Source organism: Mustela putorius, unplaced genomic scaffold (assembly GCF_011764305.1).
Source record: "Mustela putorius furo isolate JIRA1106 unplaced genomic scaffold, ASM1176430v1.1 tig00003869_pilon_pilon_pilon, whole genome shotgun sequence".
NCBI lineage: Eukaryota > Metazoa > Chordata > Mammalia > Carnivora > Mustelidae > Mustela > Mustela putorius.
In genome coordinates, this window is record NW_025422021.1 from 19,707,858 (window position 1) to 19,714,868 (window position 7,011).

Below are 7,011 nucleotides of genomic sequence, written 5' to 3' on the forward strand. Positions count from 1 at the left end.
CTCTAAGAATCCAGAATACATAAGGAACACTAAAGGCTCAAAAACAAAATGACAAACAACCCAATTTAAAAATGGCTAAAGGACTTACAGACATTTCTCCAGGGAGATTATACTCATAGCCAGCAGGCACATGAAAGATTCTCCATATCATTAGTCATCAGGGAAATGTAAATCAAAACCACAATGAGGTACCGCTTTGCCTGCACTAAGATAATAATAATGATAACACAACTAAGGAAAATAAGAGTTGGCAAGAATGTGGAGAAATCAGAGCTCTCATGTATTTCTGGTGGGCATTTTAAAATAGCTTGACAACTGTGGAAAACTATTTGGCTCTTCCTTAAAAAGTCAAACAGAATAACCCACTATTCTACCACTTGGTATATTCCTAAGAATTGAAAACAGGTACTCAAACAAATACATGGTCATAGCAAAACCATTTACAATAGCCATAAAGTAAAAATAGCACAACTACCCTACCCAACAATTGATAAATGGATAAACAAATTGTGGTACATACATACAATAGAATATTGCTTGGCCATAAAAGGAATAAAGTACGGATATATCCTACAATATGGATGAATCTTGAAAACATTACGTTCAGTGAAAGAAGCCAATCAGAAAAACACACATATGATATGATTTCATTTATATGAAACACCAAGAACAGACATATCAATAAAGACAGAAGACAGATTGGCAGTTGCCAGGCATTGAGGGGAACAAGAAATGCAGAGCACCTGCTTAACTAATTCAATAAAGGGTTTCCTTTTGGGGTAATAACAGTGTTTTGACACTTGATAGAGGTGTTCATTGCAAGACACTGTGAATGCAATAAATGCTACCAAATTATTTAATTTACCATGTTTAATTTTATGTTATGTGAATTTTACCTCAATTTTTTAAAATAGGAAAGAAATATGAAAATTTGAATGAACTATAGACTGAGTTAATAAAAGCATATCAATACTTGTTCCTTAATTGTAACACATACACATGTATATCCTAATGTAAAATGTTAGTAATAGGGGAAATTACGTGATGAGACAAGGCAGGGTGATAATATGGAAACTCTCTGTTGTGTTGGCGCAATTTTTCCCTAAATCTAAAACTGTTCGAAACAAAGGCCATTAACTGAAAACAACTTGGTTGTCCTAAATAGCTCTTGGATCAAAGAGGAAATAAAGCTACAATTAAAAACAAAATAACAATGATGTGAAAGTGACCTATCAAAAGTTGTAAGACATAGTTAAAATGGTGCTCAGAAAACTCTTAGCTTTAAGTACTTTCATTAAGAACAGGAAATAATAAAAATAAATGAACTAAGCATTTAACTCAAAAACTGAAAAGAGAAAAAGTAAAATATCGTAGTCTAATAAGAGACATTAAGAAAATAAAGAGGGGTGTCTGGGTGGCTCAGTTGGTTAAGCTTCTAACTCTTCATTTTGGCTCAAGCCATGATCTCGGGGTCCAGAGATCAAGCCCCACATCAGGCTCCCTACTCAGTGGGGAGTCTGCTTGAGATTCTCTCTCCCTCTCCTTTAGCCCCCTCCCCCCTTAAACAGATGAATCTCAAAAGAGAAAATGCAGGTAAAGATAAAAGCAAAAACTACTAAAAAAAGAGCTGATCATAAAATGATAAATCCAAGGGATAAATTCTCTGACATGTTCAATCAGGAAAAAAAAAAAAAGAGAGAAGAGAAAACATTAATGAACAAAATTATTGGTGAAAAAGTTTATCCACATAGTTATGGAGATGATAAAAAAAAGTACAAGAGAATGCTGTGTATGCTAATACCTTTGAAAAATTTGATGAAAAAGATCATTTATAAACCATCTTAACTGGGTGGAAAAAACAGCATTAAACCCAACTAGATCAATAACAATAGAAAATATTGGAAAGCTTTTAAAGAATTACTTCCAAAAGTGAGTGCCAAGGATAAACAGTGTGAAGATTTGCTCTTTAAACATTTCAAGGAGCAGATAACTCTCATTAAACTTTTTAGAACATGGAAAACTTTGGTGTTTTTAATCAAAAAATAAAAATACAAAGTAATTTCACTTGTGAAAATGAAAGCAAAAGATCTCAACAATTTACAGATTTCTTTTAACATACATTTTCTTAATATAAATTGGTGTAAGATTAATTAATTTGGACACACATTTTGCATACTGCTGTTGATTATAACACAATTGTGGCTTGCAACTAGCACAGTCATCATAGGGGGAAAGCTTTTTTGCACAAAGCATAGGAACAGCTGCTTTGTTTGAGTATCTGGTTGCTCTGCCTGGATAGGGTTCCTTGGCTATGCCACATTATTTTCATTCTTTTCTGCTAATTTGAGTTGTGAACTGAATTGGGAAGCCAAAATAATAGAGAAGAGACATCTAAGCATGTGGATTAAAGAGAGAATGAGGAAATGTGTAGGTTTGGCTTGGTTCATTTTGATCAACCGATTTATTATTTTAACTAGAGCAATAACTAAATATATTTTATAATTATAAACCTACCTTTATTATGGAGGAATGATTTTTGATAACATTGAATTTTTTTTTAAGATTTTATTTATTTATTCAACAGAGAGAGAAATCACAAGTAGGCAGAGAGGCAGGCAGAGAGAGAGGGAGAAGCAGGCCCCCCGCTGAGCAGAGAGCCTGACGCAGACCTTGATACCAGCACCCTGAGATCATGACCTGAGCTGAGGACAGAGGCTTAACCAACTGAGCCACCCAGGCGCCTCCTATAACATTGAATTTTTTTAAATAAGACAATTACTGCATTGTGTAATAGCAGAGCACTATATTCCTTAAAGTACAAAAACCTTACAGTTATCTCTAATAACACCAAAAAGACATTGAATATAGGTTAACATGAAGTCTTAATATACCTTTTGTAAAACAGTATGAGTAGTGGATTTTGTAGTTATTTGTATTTTATGATAAATATGTTTATCTCAAACCAACAGCCATCATCATTCTTAATGTTAACCACTAGGGAAATTCCCACTGAGATCAGAACAAGACAAGGTTAACTTCTGTCTCCTCTGTTATTAAACACTGTTTTAGGAGTTTTGGTGAGAAGAAAAAAAAGAGAAGAAAAATTGTATTTTTCTTAACTAGGCATCACATGTGGATTACCTAAAGTAACTTGGAACAAATAGAGGATCAACATAATAGCTGGATACAAGATAAAAATATGAAATAAAGAACTTTTCTAAATGCTAGCAGTAATTAGTTAGAAAATACAGTGGAAAGAACGTCCCTATCCAAAAAAACATCCCCAGCCCTATACACAAAGAAGATAAAATATATTGAGGTATATTTTATAATAAATATAAATAAAATACATTGAAATATATTTTGTAATAAATGAATAACTTATGGTATTTCCCGGGGTTTTAATACATGGAGAGAAAAAAAATTGTGCAGATAGGAAGGTTCTTTACTGTAAGGATGATCATTTCCCTCTAATTAGTGTGTAAGTCCCATGGAATTCCAACTAGAACTTTCTGGGCAGAATTTAACAAATTGATTTAAAATTTTCGACTTGGCCATCTCTTTCATTGTCACAAGTGTTCAAAAGAAATAAACACTTCTTTATGTGTTTCTGTGTGCTTTGGGGCCCAAAGTAGCTGCTTGGAGGAACCCCATCAGGTTGGACCTAGTCTACAGCCCCATGTCCCCTGCTGCATGGAAGTAGACAAATGTGTGCATGGGTGGACGTGCATCCTGGAAGGAAGGAGGGGAATGGGGTGGGAGAGTGAGGAAAGGGAGATCTTGGAATGGCTTCTAAGCTTCTATGAATGACTTTGCTGCTCTGTGACCTTGGCCAAGTCATCTTCCTTTTTTCTCCATCACTATGCACTTCGGCAAAGACATCTCAAAATGTTATTTCAGTATTGTACGAAGGTAGAGCAGCAGTCACAGAGAGTCAGAAAAAAAGAAGAAGAAGAAGAAGCAGTATGAACTCAAGTTTGAGCCCTGGCTTCGCCACTTACTAGCTGGAAGATTCTGTTACTGTCTTTCTCCAACAGACATTCAATAAACAGCAGCTATGTTGATAATGGTTTTTGCTGTTTAGTCTTTTCAAACTATCAACTTTTCTTAGGATTATTGTTTTTTTTTTTAAAGATTTTATTTATTTACTTGACAGAGAAAGACCACACACACAGTGAGAGAGAGAACACAAGCAGGAGGAGTGGGAGAGGGAGAAGCAGGCTCCCGCTGAGTAGGGAAACATGTCCTAGTACCCTGGGATCATGACTTGATCTGAAGGCAGAGGCATGATGACTGAGCCACCCCTCTTAGGATTATTCTTGAGAAAATACTACATAATCTTTAGGATTCTTTTTTTTTTTTTTTAAAGATTTTATTTATTCATTTGACAGACAGAGATCACAAGTGGGCAGAGAAGCAGTCAGAGAGAGGAGGAAGCAGGGTCCCTGCTGAGCAGAGAGCCCAATGTGGGGCTCGATCCCAGGACCCTGGGATCATGATCTGAGCCGAAAGCAGAGGCTTTAATCCACTGAGCCACCCAGGCGCTGCAGCATTCATTTTTGATTGTGAAAATAAAGGCCAATTTGTGCAAATAAGACTGGATTACTATAATGGCCAAAATTTAAATGTTCTAAGATAGGAAACGCAATGTTGTCTGTAAGGTTAATATTTTACTCTAAAAAATATTCATTTACGTGTGTTTCTTAGGAGATGAAAAAATACTAACCTTGAGTTAATTTTTGAAGGGACACACTGGATCAGGCCAGAATTGATCTTTAAAAATTTAGTTCCCCCAAAGTATAAATATATATATAGTATTAGTTTACTGTTCAACCTAGTAAGCTACATACAACTTAATTATGCCAAATACATATCTTTTTAAGTCTTACATTATGTTATAAAAACCAGTTATTGGAGAAGGCTCATATATTCCAGATATAAATTTAAAAAATTATTTCAAGTAGAGACATATAATTTGATCTTAAAAGTTGGGAAGAATGTAAAAAGATCACAGCATTTAAAAATTTTCTTTAGTCTTGGTTTGGTTAGGGACTCCACCTTTTAAGGGCCAAATTTCCAATTATGACAACAAATACAAAGACATTATCAAATCATGTCATAAATTACTCACTTTGTAATTGATGCAAAGAGTAGAACAAATCTGCAATACTTTAGTCTAAGACATGCCCGCCACCTTGCTAGGTTGAGAATTAAATTGATAGGAACAACTAAAACTTTGGTTACCTCTTCTCCAGGTTATCAGTCTTCCTTCATAGACTAGTGCTCTTGAAAGAAGTGGTCAGTTACAAAGTCTAGAAGCTTTATCTGCAGGCTCTAGCAATGTTGCCCAAACCGTCCTGAGCTCTCCCTTGTGTTGCACTGGGAACTTCCACTGAGAAATCCCCTAAATTGAAGACTTCCTTATTTGTAGCTCTCAACAGCCAATCGTGGCAAGATATTGAAATGAAGCAAAGACTACCAGAAAATGTTCTGTAAACCACCCGTGCCTGTAGCTCTGACTTCCTTTTGAATCAAAGATTCTTTTCGTGAAGAGTTAAGGCATCAGAAATTGTAAACACAAAAATATTCTTGGATTAAGCACATTTTCATGTAAGAAAATGTTAAAGTCTGTTTGAAAAATTTCTTTTTTTAGCTTTAAAGAAGGCACTGTTTTTTGTTTTTTTTTTTTAAACCTGAGCAGCATATTTATAAACAGCAGGCAAAGACTAGATTTGAGTGAGGTTGCCTTTGCTTTAAGGCCTACAGAGGTCACTAGGAAGAAGCCTAGTAATGATGAAGCCTGTACTGGATTCCAGAGCATGGTCCCGGAGACTAAGAAGAAAAATGAAGCCAGAAAGGCTCCTAAGACAGCTTTCTCCTTGGGAAATAAGGTGCCCTGTTTGTATGGCTGAGGGCATGTGTGTTCCAGCACGCAGGGGAAATGTTTCACAAATGCATCCATTCTTCTCAGGCTACTTGGAGCAAAACATGCTAATGGAAGGCAGCATATGCACCGCAGACACTTGTCTTTGTTATAAAATTTTAGAGCTGGAAATGTCCAGAGACCCCATATGTTCCATTTCCTTTTTATTACAGATGAGGAAACAGGAGAGGGTAGACATTCAAAGTCATTAAGTTAGAGGCAGCTGAGTCTTTTGAATCCAAGTGCATTCTTTTTCTTTTCTTTTCTTTCTTTTTTTTTTTTTTTTTTTACTGTACCACACTCTTAGCACACCAAGTTGCTGGACAGGAAAATGACTGTACAACAACAACAACAAAAGATGGAAAGCCTGTTCAATTCCTGCGTTTTATAGATGAGGACTTTGAGACTTTACCCGAAGTTCCACTGTTAGAAGGACTAGAATTTCAAGCTTCTGATTCTCAGTCTGGTTTTCTACTTTAACGTACCGTTCTCTCTTAAATAAGATGTTAAGTAAGCCTGAGATATTTCTACTCATGATGAAATTGTTCTGTGAAAAGGAAATATGTTTTAGGGCATCTAAAAAGATGAAATAAGCATGTAATGAAAAACATTCCATTTACTCATCTAATATAGAGTGAAGTATTAATTTCTTTCAGCACTTGTGTTTTACAACTCTCTTACCGAGAGCAAACTTTAAATTTTCTTATATGCAATGGATAAGTAAAACCTATCTAATACTGTAAATAGAGCAAAATAAAACAAAAAGTGGAAGGAAAATTTTCTTCTCCAGAATTTATATTTTGGGGGCACCTGGGTGGCTCAGTCGTTAAGTGTCTGCCTTCAGCCCAGGTCACTATCCCAGGATCCTGGGATTGAGCACCACATCGGACTCCCTCCTCTGCGGGAAGCTTACTTCTCCCTCTCCCACTCCCTCTGCTTGTGCTCCCTCTCTTGCTGTGTCTTTTTCTGTCAAATAAAAAGAACAAAATCTTAAAAAAATTTTTTTAAATTAAAAAAAAGAATTTATATTGTTGCATGAGTGTAATTTTATAAACGCGGCTTTTTTTTTTTTTTTTTTTTAAAGCAGT

At 35.5% G+C, this 7,011-nt stretch overlaps 1 protein-coding gene across 1 annotated transcript in view; it reads right to left on the minus strand.

Moving 5' to 3' along the window:
- TANK (TRAF family member associated NFKB activator) overlaps positions 1–5,383 on the minus strand; it is an 88,377-nt gene extending 82,994 nt beyond the window's left edge. The window contains exon 1 of the mRNA XM_004743940.3: positions 5,245–5,383. The gene's annotated coding sequence lies outside the window, so the exon portion shown is untranslated. The remainder of the gene's footprint in view (positions 1–5,244) is intronic.
- Between the last annotated feature and the right edge of the window lie 1,628 nt (positions 5,384–7,011).